Here is a 17,789-nt window from a genome sequence, read left to right as displayed (position 1 = left end):
TGGGGCTGAAGCCATCATCTGGGTTTCTCAAGACTGCTGGAATAATTTTAAAACGTGTCAGGGCAAAGACCAGAGCGAGCAGAGAGTCCCTCTAGGCTTCCTGTGTTGCCAAGCCATCTATGAGCCCTGAGACGGGAGCTGACTTCTGCAGGTCTCATGTTCGTGACACTGAAGTAAGCTTTTGCGGGCTGAGATGAATTTCCAATGGATCAACAAAAGGCTGTATTTCTTGGTCTAATCCCTTCGCTCACAGCACCAAATGGTTGTCCAGATGTTTATCCACACTGCGTGTCAAAGAAAGACCTCACCATGAAGACTCAACTTTCTGACTGCAGCAAAGTGTCGTAAAAGCAGAGGTGTCACTTACGGCTCCGGAACCGGAAGAGAAGTCATGGAGGAGAGGCTGGGCTTTATGATGCCAGAAGAAACAGTGGGCGATAGGACGGGTCGAAGACCTGCCTCCTGCTAGGAGAAAGGGAATTGGAACGAAGAGTTCAGGTTCCCTGAAGCACGTGCTTTTCCGCCGGCACTGGAGCCGCAGCAACGGCCCTGAGTAATGAGCATGTGGCACGGCAGGTAAGACGCCAGTGGACACCGACATCCCATGGCAGAGTGCTTGGGCACACCACGGGAGGCCGCGGTGACGGCTCAAGCACTTGGGCCCCTGTCACCCCCACGGAGACCTGGATGGAGGTCCAGACTCCTGGCTTCAGCCTGGCCCAGACTATTGCATGCTTTGGGGGAATGAACCAGAGGATGGAAGACCTCTCTCTCTCTCTCTCTCTCTCTCAAATAAATACCTTTTTAGAAAATAGGAGACTCGGAGCCTCTCCAGCAGCAGCACAACCTCCTGAATGAGAAATGAAAGTACAAGCATTGATCCCTGCTCTTCGTCAAATCACTGTTTGCAAATGGCTTCCGTGTGTTGTCCAGCTCTGCCCAGTTGGCGGAGGTTCTGTGGAGCCTGCATCGAGAAGGCTGCTGCGGCCCTGGTAGGCTCAGATGGACCAGGGATCTCTGCCGTGGGCCCCTCCGCAGGAGAAAGAGGCAGCCCATGGGTTAGACATGTGGCGCCCTCGACAGCATGACACGGTGGTGACCGGCCAGGGTTCTGAGTGAGCTGCTCGTTTGAGGTTCCTGCCTCACTCTTCTGGTCTCTGTGGACCTTGGACTGTGGAGCTTCAACTCATATACACGAGTTCAGTTTTACAAAAAAAAGCCTTGACCTTTTTTCTTTTCTTTTTTTTTTTTAAGATTTATTTATTTATTTGAAAGGCAGAGCTACAGAGAGGCAGAGGGAGGGAGAGAGAGAGCGAGCGAGCGAGTGAGCCCTTCCGCTGGTTCACTTCCCAATTGGCTACAATGGCCAGAGCTGCGCCACTCCAAAACCAGGAGCCAGGTGCTTCTCCTGGTCTCCCATGGGGTGCAGGGCCCAAGCACCTGGGCCATCCTCCACTGCACCCCCGGGCCACAGCAGAGAGCTGGACTGGAAGAGGAGCAACCAGGACAGAATCTGGCGCCCCAACCGGGACTAGAACCCGGTGTGCCGGTGCCGCAGGCGGAGGATTAGCCTAGTGAGCTGTGGTGCCGGCCTATAATTTATTTTTAAAATTTATTTTGAGAGGTAGAGTGAGAGAGAGAGAGAAATCTTACATCTGCTTGTTCACTCTCCCAAATAGCCGCAACAGTGAAATCTGGACCAGGGTGAGGCCAGGAGCCAGGAGCTCCATCCGGGTCTCCCACATGAGTGGCAGGAGCACAAGCACTTAGGCCACCTTCTGCTGCTTCCCAGGTGCATTAGATGGGAGCTTGATTGGAAGCAAAGCTCAGGACACAAACCAGTGTTCCAATATAGGATGCTGGGGTTACGGGTGGTAGCTTAATCCACTTAGTCATGATGTTGGCCTGTAAATTAAAAAAAAAAAAAGGTTCTTTTTCGAGATAACCAAAACCTCTCCCCAAGCAGTTAAGTTCCTGTCTTCTTTCTCATCTTCTCCCTGTTTCTCCTCTTATCTGAGCAGAACTCTTCCTACATTGTGTACTTCACCTGCTGAGGTACAGAGACTGCTCTCAGCTCACCAGGTTGGCAACCACTGTTGGAGCCCTAGCTCCACTGGTTTATTACCCCAATATTATGCATCCGCATCTGTCAACAGACTACAGGAGCTCATTCATGGCACTGCTATAAAGCTAACATGAGGGGCTGGCGCTGTGGCACAGTGGGTTAAAGCCCTGGCCTGAAGTGCCGGCATCCCATATGGGCGCCGGTTCTAGTCCTGGCTGCTCCTCTTCTGATCCAGCTCTCTGCTATGGCCTGGGAAAGCAGTAGAAGATGGCCCAAGTCCTTGGGCCCCTGCACCCACGTGGGAGACCCTGAAGAGGCTCCTGGCTCCTGGCTTCAGATCAGCACTACTCTGGCCATTGCAGCCATCTGGGGAGTGAACCAGTGGATGGAAAATCTCTCTCTCTCTCTCTCTCTGCCTCTCCTCTTTCTGTGTAACTCTTTCAAATAAATAAATACATCTTAAAAAAAAAAAAGCTAACATGAGATAATTTGTGTGACAGTATTTTGTTTATTTCCTAGCACATAAAAATTATCAGCAAGTATTAGTTTTTCTTTTTTTTATTTCTTTTTTTTTTTTTTGGTTCCCACAGGAAACGTTAATTTTTCCTTTGATAAAAAATTAAATGTGAACCTTCTGAAGTTATTTTCAGGGTGATGACGTTGTCTCAGATTGGAATCAAATTGTTCCATTTGAAAATGGTAGTGCATTAGTGGATATGTATGAACTACATTTCACAGTTCTCTGAAATTTTAAATATTAATTACATTATTATTTTTCTTTATTTGAAAAACAGACAGTGAGAGAGAGATTGATTAATTGATTGATTTCATCCACTTGTTCTCTCCCCAAATGTCTACAGCAGCTGGGGCTGGTACTCCCATGAGCTGGGAACTCCATCCGAGTCTCCCATGTGAGTGGCAGGCATCCAAGGACTTGAGCCATCACCCACTGCCTCCAGGGTCTGCATTAACAGGATGCTGGATCCGAAGCTAAGCCAGGGCTCAGTCCCAGGCACTCCAGCATGGGATGTGGGTATCTCAAGCTGGATCCTAACCACTGCCCCAGTTCTCCTAACTTCTGAAGGCTGTGTAATTAGATGTCTGTGGGAACAGGCAGTTTTATCAGGTTGATTCATCGCTAGCACCTAGGCGTAATAGCTGGCACATAATTAGGGCTCCATCTGGTGTGAGCCATGCAAGGGTGGGACCCTTTTGTCTGCCCGGGGCCATTTGGATATTTATAACATCATTCCCGGGCCATACACCATGATCAACTTAAAAAGCAGCCTGCTATAGAATTCATGAATTTCGAGTGCTACCCAAGGTTGCCTTGGCAGGGCCGGACCACACAATTTCGTGGACCTTACACAGCCCCGCGCCAGCCATTCCCCACCCCGGTTAGAGAGAGCGATCTTGAAATGGTAGAGAATTCTTGAAGTAAAAACACACACCCCATAGGGATATCATCACCAGCGGGTGTCTCAGGTGTTCACATTCAGCCGCATCCTTCGCCCCTCCGCCAGCCATCTGTAGCTTTTTCTAGTCTGACTCTTCCCCTTGGCCTGGGCAGGGAGCAGCTGAATCTCTGGGGAGAGCTATCTTGCTTGACCTCCAAGGTATAAACTGAGGGCATGTTGAAGGTCTCCACAGTGTCAGCAACACCAGGGAACCCACTCTAAAAGGGCACCAAGTGCTCACACACCGTACATGCTCTATTGTTCTCGGAGCATTGAGTCAGAACCAAAAGGAGCTGAAAACAGGCATGGCACCAGCAGAAGTCAGCTTTTGGTTTTCAGTGGGTGTGAAATAAATGCACCATGGAGTCTGCAATTAGCTTCCGGAGCCACTTCCTCTGCACCCATGACTTAGCTAGCTCGGCCATGCTTCCACAGCTGCCATGGTTTAGCAGGAGCCACAGGGGCTCGCGAGATGTTCATGCAGAGCGAGGTGGACAGCTGTGCCCTGGCCAACGTGCCCCCTCTCCTCGGCTGCTGAGCAGTGTTCGTTCCCTCCGCAAAGTCACTGCATAGCGGGCCTCAGTTCTGCATGTCCCATGGACTCCATCCAGCTGCAGGTCAAAAGGAGAACCAGTCCAGGTCGGCACCTACGGCATGCACACTTGGTGAAGAAGAGCACCTCTGTCAGTGGTGTCTGTCCACTCTCTGTCCAGTCTCCCTGCTCCTCTCTGCACAGGTGCTGATGTTGGGCCCCCTCACTGCCATGAAGATCTCACTTGGCATTGCTGCCTCGAGATTCGTTGCACATCACCAGGGAAATAGGTGCAAACAGACCTCCGTTCCTCTGTGTCCCCCATTCTGCTTCCCCCATAGTCCTTTGAAAACATTTAGAACCCTGAGCCTGGGGCTGGAGTGTGGCACAGTGGGTTAAGTCGCCAGTTGCATTGCTGGCATCCCATATCAGAGCATGGGTCTGAGTCTCAGCTGCGCTTCTTCAGGTCCAGCTTGCTGTTGATGGGTCTGGGAAAGCAGCAGAAGATGGCTCAAGTGCATGAGTCCCTGCCGCCCATGCGGGAGCCCCAGATGGAGAGCCAGTCTCCTGGCTTCAGCCTGGCCCAGCCCTGGCTTTGCAGTCTGGGGAGTGAACTGGGGGGTGGAAGATCTCTCTCTCTCTCTCTCTCTCTCTCTCTCTCCATAACTCTGCCTTCCAAATAAATAAAAGAAATCATAAAAATTTCAGAATGAGGGCAAGTATATATTTTTACTTTAAATGATATCTTTCATTTAGTCTTTTAAAAAATAACTATGGTAGATTACTATTTGACTATATATATATTTGACTATATATGTATAAATACATATATTTGACTATATATGTATATATATTTGTATATATATATCTTGCTCTATATATACATATATATTTGTGTGTATATATATATATCTTTCTCTCTATATATATATTTGTGTGTATATATATATATATATATATATATGAAAGGCAGAGAGAGAGAGAGAGAGAGAGAGATTGTCCATCTACTAGTTCACTCACCAAATGCCCAGTCAGGGTTGGGCCATGCTGAAACCAGGAGTCTGAGACTGAACTTGGGTCTCATGGTTGACAGGAAGCCTAGCACTTGAACCATCCTCTACTGCCTGCCAGGGTGCACGTTAGCAGGAAGCTGGAATAGCAAGTGGAGCTGGGACACAAACCTTGGCACTCCAGTATGGGATGTGAGCCTCCTTGGTGACATTTAACGGCTGTGCCAAATGCCCACCACTGTGATTATTTTAGATCCCACATGTAAGTGAGATTAATCTATAGTTGTCTTTCTGTTCCTGACTTATCTCACATAGAATAATGTTCTCCAGCACCAACCATGGTGCCACAAATATCAGCATTTTCTTTTTTTTATTTACTTGAAAAATCAGAGTACAGAGAAAAAAGGAGAGAGAGAGAGAGAAAGAGTGAGCTATCCACTGGTTCACTCCCCAGATGGCCACAATGGCCAGGGCTGGACCAGACCAAAGCCAGGAGCCAGGAGCTTCATCTAGTCACCCACATGAGTGCAGTGACCCAGGCACTTGGCCATCTTCTGCTTCTTTCCCAGGAGCATTAGCAGGGAGCTGGATCAGAAGAGGAGCAGTTGAGACTTGAACCAGTGCCCATATGGGATGCTGGCATCACAGGCAGGGCTTCACCTGCTGCACTGTAGTGCTAGCCCCTTCTTCTTAAGGCTGAATAATATTCCACTCTGTGTGAGAGAGTATGTCAAAAAATTAAGGAAAATGGAATTAAAAAATAATTATTTCGGTGCAAATGTTTTAAAAAAATCCATGCATAGTTTTTTTCATACTATACATTTTTTTCCATGAACTTTTTGAAGTCCTCTTGGATATACATGCATAAGTCACATTTAATCTGTTCATCAGTGGGCACTGTTTCCATATCTCAGCTCTTGTGAGAATGCTGCAGTAAACATAAAAGTGCACAAATCTCTTCAGCTTACCAATTCCATTTCCTCCGGAAGTAGACCCGCAAGTGGGACGGCTGGACTAGTAGCTAGTCCTGCTTTTAATTTTTTGAGAAGCCTCCACATTTCTCCCCACGGTGGCCGTGTTGATTTACCTTCCCACCAGCAGTGCACCAGGGTTCCCTTTCTCCACATCCCTGCCAACCCTTGTTCTCTTTTGTCTTCCTGGTAATAGCTGTTCTAGCAGGTGTGAGGCAGTATCCCATTGTGGTTTCCATATGCATTTCCCTGATGAGTACAGATGTTGAACATTGTTTTCATAGATCTGTTGGCCACTTTTACATCTTCTTTTGAGAAATGTCTGAGTTCCTTGCCCATTTTTAATAGGGTTATTGATTTTCTCATTATTGAGTGGTTTGAGTTGTGTATATTTTGGATATTAGCCCCCTGTCTGATGTTTAATTTGCAAGTATTCTCTCTCAATCTGTGTGTTGTCTCTTCACTCTCTTAATTGCTCCTTTACTGTGCAGAAGCTTTTTAGTCTGGTACAACCCCAGAGAATGTATTTCTTTTGTCATGTTAAATAAAACACTAAAATTATGTTTAATGCAAGAAAAAAAAATCAGCAAAAAATGATAACTTTTCATCTTCCCACCCATCAGGTCCCTTTTTGCATTTCAAATTTTAAAACTCTGCTTAATTCTTTTCATTTGATTGCTGCCAAAAATGAAAAGAGAAACACATCTCCCAGTTGACCAGACCTCACACACAAACTGAGTGGGTCAGTCCCTCCCAGTGCCTAACTCCCCGCCCCCGCCCCCAGGACCAGGAGGAACGTGTGAGGTGTGGGTGCCAGGGCTGTTCACAGCAATCTTGATGCACAGAGGCCCTGGTCTGCAGTGAGGCCTCTGGGTCCCTGGAGGCACTGAAAGGCAGAGCCACCTTGTTAGGAACTCTTCAGGTTCATGGTGAGTGGCACACAGTGTCTGCCAGGCAGTGCTACTCTCATGTAAATTTACATAGTTAAGCTTCTTAAAAGATTGTCCATAGCTGTCAGTTCTAGTTCTTAGCCCCTCATTCACTTCTTTAAAAAATTCACTTATTTGAGAGGCAGAGAGAGAGAGAGAGAGCTCCCATCTGTGATTCAGTCTCCAAATGACTGAAATAACTTGGCCTGGGCCATGGTTGAAGCCAGGAGCTGGGGACTCAATCCAGGTCTCCCATATGAGTGGCAAGAACCCAATCACTTGAGCCATTGCCTCTGCCTCCCAGGGTCTGCATCAGCAGGAAGCCAGAGCCAGGACCTGGACGCAGGGGTGGACCCCAGGTTCTCTCGTGTAGCACAAGAGGGTGTTAACTGCTGGCTCCAATGCCTCCCCCACCCACTCTGTTCACTTCTGACTCTCCGTACTCTGGGGTTGTTGCAACAGAACACCTGAGACTGGGTGAGTCGTAAGGAGCAGGAGTGTATTTGGCCCATGCTTCTGGAGGCTGGACCTTCAGGATGGGGCTGCTGCATGTGACAGGGGCCTCAGGGCAAGGGGGAGCACGTGGGAGAGACAGAACCCTGTGGGTGGCCTCACCTTGCACACAGTGCTCTGGTGGCAACTAATCCACTCCCGGGAGATCTGCACACATTCGTTGTAGTCACGCAGTCACCCCGCCCAGGTCCCACCACCCCTCCGTGCTGCTGCATTGAGAGTTAAGTTTCCAACATGGGAACTTGCGGGGGAATGCATTCAAACCCTAGCATCGGACTAAGCACATCTTTTCCTTCATTTTTAGGCTATTTGGGGAAAAAAGATCAGAGCCTCACTTTAATTAAAACACTCACTCCAATTCTCTACTTAATGATCCTTCAAAGATCTAGTGGGGAAGTCACATGGTAAATCAAGTAGCCTGCTACATCCTGTACATCTTACAACATGATAGATCGACACTGTCTCCTATTAAGACCTACACACAGCGAGAGGTCCTATTTCCTGCAAGTCCTGCCAACTCACCTAGTTATTGCCCTTGAACTGCAGCGAAGTATCTTCCCGACATGTGCTCCACAACTCAGTTCTAAGCCTTTGTAACTGAGCCAGAGTTCCTCTCCCCAGACTGTCTTAAATGTAGAATTCCTTCAGAGTTTACCTGCCTGCCTGTTAAATATGTGAGCAACGCGTGATTATTCGACCTGAAACCCAGCCATTGCTTCTTTCACAGTTTGTTCATTCATTTCTTAGTTAGCGCTCTCAACCCAGGAAGAACAGGGATATTTTGTAGTAATGGAAAGGGCCAACCACCAGAATCCTTAATGATCATTTCTGAATTACAGTGTGAAAAACAGCAGGAGAAACAGTGGACTGTAGTCAGTATTACTGAATGTTGGTGAGTATAATTTCCTTAACTCACCAGCAAAAAAAAAAAAGTTTTATGCAAATGTACCTCTTTCTCGTCTTTATTTCCCTTTCTCAGCAAAAACATTGTAAATTGCTGAAAGTTTTCTGGTGATTTGTCATATTTGGCACGCATTTAATTGGTTTTGGCAATGACATTTAGTGACTCATAGGAGAATACTTTTAGACTCTTTACTAACAGATGTATCAGGGCCTGTGCTGAAAGCAATGACAACAATGTCACATGGCTATAAAATTGCAGGAATTTGCCTTTGGTGGTCCAATCAAAACAAGCCTGTATGAAAAGAAAGGAGAAGATAAGATTTAAAATATACGTTGTTATAACTGTTCAGCCATAAAAGACGGAATCTTTTGTCATCTATTTAAATAACACATGTTGAAATTGGAATAGTGGACCAGGTAGCTCTCAATTTTGAATCCACAGTGTTTGGAGTCATGGTATTTCATTTGCAATAGTGTTTCCATTTCTTGTGCTGGAGAGATGTCTATAATACACTGGAACATTCAGGTGATACCTTGTTCGCATTTTTGCTTCTCTAAGTAATCTGTTCTTAGAAACTCATGTGGCATTTTCTGGGCTCTTGTTTTCATTTCATTTCTGACTTGGTGGCATAAGGTACTGTCATTTCAAAGGTGGCAGCATTGGTACAGCATGTAGTTGAGGGCCTGTGTGTCTGCCATGAACTCCATTAGGTGCTGGAGAAAGTTCTGAACGGACCCATGGCCTCAGGAATCTCACAGTGCAGAGGGCAGAGACTAGAAGATAGTAGGACCTACTAGCAGTTAGAATGGGGGAAGTACTTAGGCTCTGCTGATGCCACAGAGGTAAGATTCCCAGATGTGGAGTGTTTCAGCTTCCTCTCTCTCTCAGACCTAAGCAGAGTTTTGGTCTTTGCCTGTTCTGCTTTGCCTCTGCCTGTCAAGGGAGATTTTGTCTTGGCCAGCCTGGATCTCAATTGCTGTGTTTCCAAATCAACAGAATGGGTAGCCAGAGATTGGAAAGGTGTGAGGGAAGGAGGGGCAACTTTTTTTTTTTTTTTTTTGCTTGATTAATTCACGGGACTCACCAATATAAAGAATCTGCACAGTGGGGGGAAAAACACTCTAAAGAAGTAGAGCCGTTTCACATACAAATAGATGAGCAAGTTGCAGAAAGCAACTCACCTTGCATCAAACAGTGTGCCTGGAATGGGCATTGGACACAGTAGTTGAGATGCCGTTTTGGATGCCTGCATCCCATAATGAGTGCCAGGTTTGGGTCCAGGCTCCTCCACTTCTGATTGTAGCTTCCTGCTAATGCACACCCTAAGAGGCAGCAGGTGATGGCTCAAGTAGTTGGGTCCCTGCTACCCACATGGGAGGCCCAGATTGAGTTCTGGGATCCTGGATTCAGTCTGGCCCAACTCTAGCTGTTTGCAGGCAGTTAGGGAGCGAACCAGCAGATGGAAAATCTTTGTGTTTAAGTCAGTCTGTCTGTCTGTCTCTCTCCTTTTCCCTCTCATATTTACCCTTGCTCTGCTTTTCTTCCTTCCTTCCTTCCTTCCTTCCTTCCTTCCTTCCTTCCTTCCTTCCTTCCTTCCTTCCTTCCTTTAAAAAATTTATTTTATTTATTTGAAAGGCAGAGTTATAGAGAGAGATAGAGCCAGAGAGAGAGAGAGAGAGAGAGAGAGGGGTCTTCCATCCGCTGATTCACTCCCCATATGACCACAATGGCCAGAGCTGCGCTGATCCAAAGCCAGGAGCCAGAAGCTTCTTCCAGGTCTCCCATGTGGGTGCAGGGGCCCAAGGACTTGGGCCATCTTCCACTGCTTTACCAGGCCATAGCAGAGAGCTCTCTTGCTCGCTCTCTCTCTCTGTCTCTCTCTCTGCCTCTCCTTCTCTCTCTGTGTAACTCTGACTTTCAAATAAATAAATCTCTAAAAAAAAATTTAAAAATAGATAAATAAATTTGCCCCTAGGGGGGGATTATGTCATTTTAAAAAAAGGCTCATGACTGATACCTTGTGATCCAGGGTCCACACCCCGAATCCCAGCAACAAGAGGGGTTTTTATTCTCTGCCCACGCCCTTCCTAGTCTGGCCTAGACATGCAATCCCTGTCCACAACATGCCCCTCCAGCCTGTAGACTGTTCCGCCTGTTTCACCACCACATGCAGGCATCAGCATAGGGCTCCAGCTTGGTTCACAGCTTTTCATGATATGCATTTTCATAATCTTTTTGAAGTCTACAAACACGCACAGTCTCCCAGGAAGAAAAAAAATTTTCTCCATTTTCACTTCAAATTTAGGAGAAAAATAAATCTCTAAATCTACAAGGGTATGGTCCCACTCAAAAGGAACTAATATATATATATATATATATATATATATATACACACACATATACATATATACACACATGTATATATATTTTCTTTATGGAACTTATTTAGCAGTTAATATTGATTTTTAAAAAGAATGTAGTATTTATTTATTTGAAAAGCAGAGTAACAGAGAGAGGGAGGGAGAGAGTGAGAAAGAGGTCTTCCATCCACTGGCTCACTCCCCAAATGTCTTCAACAGCTGGGGCTGAGGAAGGCCAGTTAGGAGCCTGGAGCTTCTTCCAGATCTGTCTCATGGGTGCCGGGGCCCAAATGCTTGGACCATCTTCCACTGCTTTCTCAGGAACATTAGCAGGAAGCTGGATCTGAAGTGGAGCAGCCAGGACTTGAAGCAGTGCCTATATAGGATGCCTGCAGCGTGGCAGGAGGTGGCTTAACCCACCATGCCACGGTACCGGCCCTACCTCTGTGTTTTACTCTAAGATATTTGTGGGTTTGGTACTTATAGTTGGTTCATTGATCTATTCAGGTTAATTTTTACATTCATCTTAAATGCTTGCAAATACAGTAATACATTTTTTAAAAGATTTATTTATTTATTTATTTATTTATTTTTCAGGTAGAGTTACAGACAGTGAGAGAGACAGAGAGAAAGGTCTTCCTTCCATTGGTTCACTCTCCAAATGGCCACAACGACTGGCGCTGCACCGATCTGAAGCCAGGAGCCAGGTGCTTCCTCCTGGCCTCCCATGTAAGTGCAGGGGCCCAAGCACTTGGGCCATCCTCCAGTGCCCTTCCGGGCCACAGCAGAGATCTGGACTGGAAGAGGAGCAACCGGAACTAGAACCAGCACCCATATGGGATGCCAGTGCCGCAGGCGGAGGATTAACCTAGTGTGTCACGGTGCCGGCCCCAATACATGTGTTTTGGTACTTTGATTTGTTTAGCAGACAATGAGGGTTAAATTAATTTAAATGTCAAAGAGCAATAGCTATGATGTCTTTTCTCATCATTTTTATTCAACATTGTACTGAACATACTAGCTAAGACAACAATGTAAAAAAAATAAAGCAAGAAAGAAAGCAAAAAGGTGGTATCCAGATTGGAAAGGAAGAAGTAAAATATCTCATTTATAAGTGACCTAATCTGGTATATAGAAAATTATAAGGAATCCACTAAAAACCTATTTGAACTAATGACATTAGAAGAGTTGCAGGATTTAAAAATCAATTCTATTTCTATACACTTACAATGAACAACCAAATAATGAAATTAAGGAAAAATTCCATTTATACTAACATCAAAAAGATTAAAATATTTAGGAATAAATTTAACAAAAGAAGTACATAACGTGTACTCTGGAAACTACAAAATAGTATAAAGGTAAATTAAAGATTTACAGAGTTGGAAAGTTATCTTACACTTATGATCAAAAAAGTTTGTGTTGTTAAGATAGCAATAACTTCCCAAATTCATATAGAGATCTCCATTGGAATTCCAGTTTGTAGAAATGGACAGAGCTGACCCTAAAATTCATGGAATTCATGGAAATGAAGGGCGTCCAGGATAGCCAAAGCAATCTGAAAAGGAAAGACAAAGCTGGAGGCCTCAGACCTCCTTATTCTGAAGCATAGTGCAGATTGGCAGTGATCAAGCCAGCGCAGAACTCGTGCAAGGGTAAGCACACAGATGAGCAGAAGAGGACCACGAGTCCAGAAATAAAGGCGAAGACCATTCACTGAGGAAAGCACAGGTGCAGTGTCTCTGGAGGACAGCTCCAGGAACAGCGTGGTGGCCACACGTATAAAGTTGAAGCCTCACTTCATACCATATACAAAAGTTAAGTCAAAAAGAGTTTTTTAAAAAAATATCTAAAGAGCCCAAACTATAAAACTCTTAGAAGAAAACACAAGTTAGATCTTTGTAAACTTGAGCTTTTTTTAGGTAGAATAAAAGGCATAAGCAAAAGAAAGAAAAAATACACAAATTGGACTTTGAAGCTTTTGTATTTTATAGGTCTCTATCAAGCAAGTGAAAAGACAACCCACAAATTACATATCTGATAGGGGACTTGTATCTAGAATTTATAAAGAACAGCTATAGCTCCATCATAAAAGACAAATAAGGCAATTCAACTGAGGGCAACGTACCTAAGTACTTTTCCAAAGAAGATGTGTACGTGATGGATAAGCACACAGAGAGATGCTCACAACATTAGCCACCAGGGAAATGCATCAAAAACCGTGATGTCCGTTAGGATAATGACAGGTGCTACCACTGAAGGGATAGTAGATGATGCAATCCATTTGGCAATCGGTTTGGCAATTCCTTGAGAAGTTAAGCAGAGTCACCATTTTGTCTGATCTATTAGAGATCTAAGAAATGAAAACATTTGCCTGCACAAAACCTTTCTCATGAATATTCTGTAGCACCATAAATTGTCATAGCTCAAAGGTGGATCTACACAAGTGCCCGTCGGCTGATGAATGGATAAACATATGTTGTCTGTCTGCACGATGGAAATTATTTGGCAATAGAAAGAAATGAAATATTGATGCACAGTACAACACAGATGAAGCTTGAAAGTATTACACTAAGTGAAATAAGACATAAGACCACATGTTACATAATTACATATGAGATACATAGACCAGGCAAAAGGAGCTCAGGATTGCCTAGGGCCAGGTGGAGAGTGGGAGGGTGGGAAGGGTGATGGCTAAAGGGTGTGGGACTTTGGATGAAAATGCTCCAAAATGAACTGTGCAATGGATGCACTGGAATAGTCCCCACATCCATAAGCTGTACACTGTACACTTTATACTCTGAGTTAATTGTATGGTGTATGCATGATATCTCAATAGAACTGCTACTTTGTCAGTTCCGTTAGTAGCTTTGAATTATATACTTATATGAGGGTCCTTCAAAAAGTTTGTGGAGAATGGAATTAAAAGATAAGTGTATTTGGGTGGGAGGGAGGTTATGGGGGGGAAAACCACTATAATCCAAAAGTTGTCCTTTTGAAATTTATATTTATTAAGTAAAAAAAATTTTTAAACTTTTTAAAAATTTTTTAAAAAGATAAGTGTATTTGAGTGCAAAAAATTACAATCCATTCTTAAGAGAGGTCTTCAAACTTCATGGAAATGCCTATTATGAAAAAACTATTCATGGATTTCAATTTTTGCATCAAAATAGCTTATCTTTTTAAAAAGCATATTTATTCATTTTCATTTTATTCAAAAGACAGAGAGACAAGCAGAGGAAGATCTTCCATCCGCTGTTCACTCTCCCAAATGCCCACTGCGGATAGCACTGGGTCAGTCTGAACCCAGGAGCCCACAATGCAGTCTCCATCTTCCACGTGGGTGGCAGGGACCCAATTACTTGAATCAACACCTGCTGCCTCCCAGGAGGCACATTAGCAGGAGGCTGGAATCAGAAACGGAGTAGTGGGACCCAAACCAGGCAATCCAATATGGGATGCAGGTGTTCCACTGTGTCAAAATAAATTTCCCTTTCCTTCCGTTTTTCCATTAACCCTTTGAAGTACCCACATACATTTATTTCTTTTGCGTCAACTACTAAGAGATGGATCCAGGCTCATAGTTCCTTCCCTGTGCCATTTTCGCTTTCTGCTTCTCTTGCTGTGGCTCTGCCTGACAGCTAACACATCGTCAAGGTTGGTGCTATTTATGTTTTGTTCTGAAATGGCAAATTCATCTGTGCCGTGTCAATACTTGGATTCTAAAAGCTGAAATTCAATGAAGTGTTTATGTTATCCTCATCATGTAAATATTATTCACTGCAGATCCAAGTGATGTGGTTGTTTATATTTCCTTTCCTTGTTCTTCCTGGAGCTCCCAACTGCTTATTTTTTTTTCCTAACAATGTTGGCTTTATTGCACCTTTAAATTTTTCCATTCTTCAAACACTGCTATCAGACATGAAATCTGCAGCTGCCCCGCACAGAGCTGCATTCCGACTCTTCTCTTTGTGGTTCTCCCTGGTGTGGTTCGTTCTGTCTCAGAGGCTGATGTTGATCATCCTTGGTATAACTGCCCAAGAAAGGTTGTGTGAGAGCAACACTTGGTCTGCAAGTACCTTTCTCTTCATTCACACTGATTTATAATTAGACTGACTGAAGAATTCTCAGATGATGATAGCAGAATGTTTCTGTGTCAAGTAGCAGAAAGCTTGGTTTTAAAAAGGGGGTTAGGGTTTCTGGCTGAAATAACTGAACCATCCAAAGCTGAATTGACTTCAGGTCTGGTTTGATCCAGAGATTCAAAGGGTCATATGGGCCTTGCCTCCATTTGTTTAAACAATTATTTTTATTTGAAAGAGAGAGTGAAAGAGAGAATTGATTTTCCATGTGCTGCTTCACTTCCCACATACCTGCTAACAACCAGGGCTGGGCCAGGCTGTCAGGAGCCCAGAACTCCATCTGGGTCTCTCTTGTGAGTGTCAGGGTTCCAATCACTTGAGTCGTCATGTGCTGCCTGCCAGGGTGCAGTAGCAGGATGCTAGATTGGAAGTGGAGGAGACAGGACTGGCATCAGAACTCCAGCGTGGGATACAGGTGTCCCAAGCAGTGGCTGAGCCTGCTGTGCCACCATGCCCAGCCCCCATTAACTCTTCAAGATCAGTATCTGATTCTCAGTGGGAGTTTCTCAGGGGCAGGGATAGGTAATTGACTGTGTTTTCTGCCTGGTTTTTTTTATTGTTGTTGTTGTTTTGTTTTGTTTTGTTTTGTTTTTGACAGGCAGAGTGGACAGTGAGAGACAGAGAGAAAGGTCTTCCTTTTTTTTTTTTTTTCCCCATTGGTTCACCCCTCAATGGCTGCTCCGGTGGCGCGCTGCAGCCAGCGCACTGTGCTGACCCGAAGCCAGGAGCCAGGTGCTTCTCCTGGTCTCCCATGGGGTGCAGGGCCCAAGCACTTGGGCCATCCTCCACTGTACTCCTGGGCCACAGCAGAGAGCTGGACTGGAAGAGGGGCAACCGGGACAGAATCTGGCGCCCCGACTGGGACTAGAACCCGGGGTGCTGGCGCCACAGGTGGAGGATTAGCCTAGTGAGCCACGGCGCCGGCCCTGCCTGTGTTTTAGTCCACCCAATTTCTGACTGTTCATTGACTAAGAGTACAGTCGACTGGTGGGAGAAAGCTCCCTACTCATGGTAAAAGTAAAGGAGCTGATGGGGCTTCTGTCTCCCCAGTCTCCCAGAGGTGGTGTGCTCGGGTTTGGATGTGATGTGAGCACAGCCCCCAGAGGTCTGTGTGCTGGGAGCTGGGCCCCACTATGCAAGGTCCGAGTTGGGGTGCCCAGTGGGAGGTGATGAGGCTACTGGGGTGCTGCCTTTGGAAGGCATTAATGTGTTTCTTGCAGGAACCTGATTGGTTCCTGTGTGGCCCCCATTTGCTCCTGCAGCAGGAAGTTATAGGAAGAGGGAGCTGGGCTCTGACTCCCTTTGCTTCCTGTCTGGCCGTGTGTCACGGGAGCTTCCACCATGATGTCATGTGCTGTGGTGTGACCTGGTCTGAAGGCCCTCGTAGAGGCCAGAGGGGGCCTCTGCTCTTAGACTTTCAGCCTCCAAAACCGTGAAGGAAACAAACCTTTTTTCACTGTGGAGTGCCCAGCCTCCGGTGTTTTGTTAGAGCCGCAGAAAAGAGACTGAGACTTGCGCGTGTCTTGCAGGGATTCCTGACGGGAGAGCAGTTATGCTCACACACAGGCTGGGGTGGCCTCGCTGGGCCTGCCCTGACACCTCTGGATGCAGAGAGGGGGAGGAGAGAGGCAGGAAAAGGTCCGGGGAGTCGGCACCCCAGGGTCTAGCCCAGTGGAGAGCTATCTGGCTTGATTTATGGAGCAAATCTAGCTCTGGGCACAGTTTCCCTTTTCCTTAAGATGAAGATTCTATTGAGACTGACATCAGCTATTTTGTTCTCTTTGAGGACACAGTCCCCTTCGACCTCTTCCCAGCCCCAGTGAACTGAGGCGTAATTGCAGTCTGTCAGGTGGCGCTGATATACGGGAGGTTTGGTCTGGCTGCTGATACTGGCAGAAGGAGTTGAGTTTTTCCCAATAGGATGAACAGTCTGCGCATAATGAAAGCAAGACTCTAAAAATTGGCTTCTATTCTACAACATCTAGGTCTGGCACGATCACGCATGGCTTGAGAACCACTTTAGATGACATTCAAGGCTGAGTTATTTCATCCAGTGAAATCATCTTCAGCGATTCCAGTGGAGGCCCAGGTCCAACAGCTTCACATAAATCTTCCTTGAGAAAGACCAGAGGTGGATGCTTCCTTCCATGTTCTCAGTGGATAATACTGCTCCTGACAGGGGGACGTGGCCAGCAAAGTCTGATCAGGTGTCCGTAAGTTTTAAATGATCATATTTCTTCATGAACTCTCTGCACGGCCCACTACGCGGAAAGCACTAGCTGCTTGAGCGCTCATTTTGTGTTCCTCTGGCGTGCGAGTAGCACTGCTCGGACCTCACTCCAAGTGTTTCTTCAAGATAAAGCGGAAGTGGGCGTTAGGCAGAGGTTAAGGCACTGCGTCCCGTGTAGGAGTGTCCATTTCCAATACCAGTTTCCTACTAGTGTGCGTTCTGGGGGGCAGTAGGTGGTAGCTCAGGTACTTGGACCCCACATGGGAGACTCAGGTGGAGTTCTGGGCTCCTAGCTTCCGCCTGGCCACTAGTCCCGACTTTTGTGGATATTTGGGGAGTACTCCAGCAGATGGGAAACCAATTTCTCTCTCTCTCTCTCTTTCTCTTTCCCTTCCCTTCCTAGCTTTCCAAATAAATAAAACTTTTTAAAAATTAAAAAATCTCCATACCTGAATGTCAATGAAGTTTCCCAATTTTTTTTTTGCTTAATCTAAACACAATTACAAAACTTTTTTTTTCTGTTTCTAAATTGTAGGCAATACAAAAGTTTATGATAGGTTGAAAAAGAAAACTTTAGTAATTTAATCAATGAATACACACAAAAAAGAGCTCAGCTATAAAAAAAGGATGTTATCAGCATTTTTTATTGAAGAAAAACAAAACTGGAAAGTATGTA

The 17,789-nt window shown here is 45.5% G+C and overlaps 1 long non-coding RNA gene across 1 annotated transcript; it reads left to right on the top strand.

The window, feature by feature from the left end:
- The first annotated feature begins 383 nt into the window (after positions 1–383).
- Positions 384–17,503, top strand: LOC127491359 (uncharacterized). The gene is made up of 3 exons (XR_007920017.2): positions 384–576; positions 11,339–11,470; positions 16,869–17,503. It is a non-coding gene; the product is annotated as an uncharacterized lncRNA (long non-coding RNA).
- The last annotated feature ends 286 nt before the right edge of the window (positions 17,504–17,789 follow it).

Source organism: Oryctolagus cuniculus, chromosome 1 (genome assembly GCF_964237555.1).
Source record: "Oryctolagus cuniculus chromosome 1, mOryCun1.1, whole genome shotgun sequence".
NCBI lineage: Eukaryota > Metazoa > Chordata > Mammalia > Lagomorpha > Leporidae > Oryctolagus > Oryctolagus cuniculus.
Note: the sequence above shows the minus strand (reverse complement) of the source record. Positions and strands in the feature narration are given on the sequence as shown.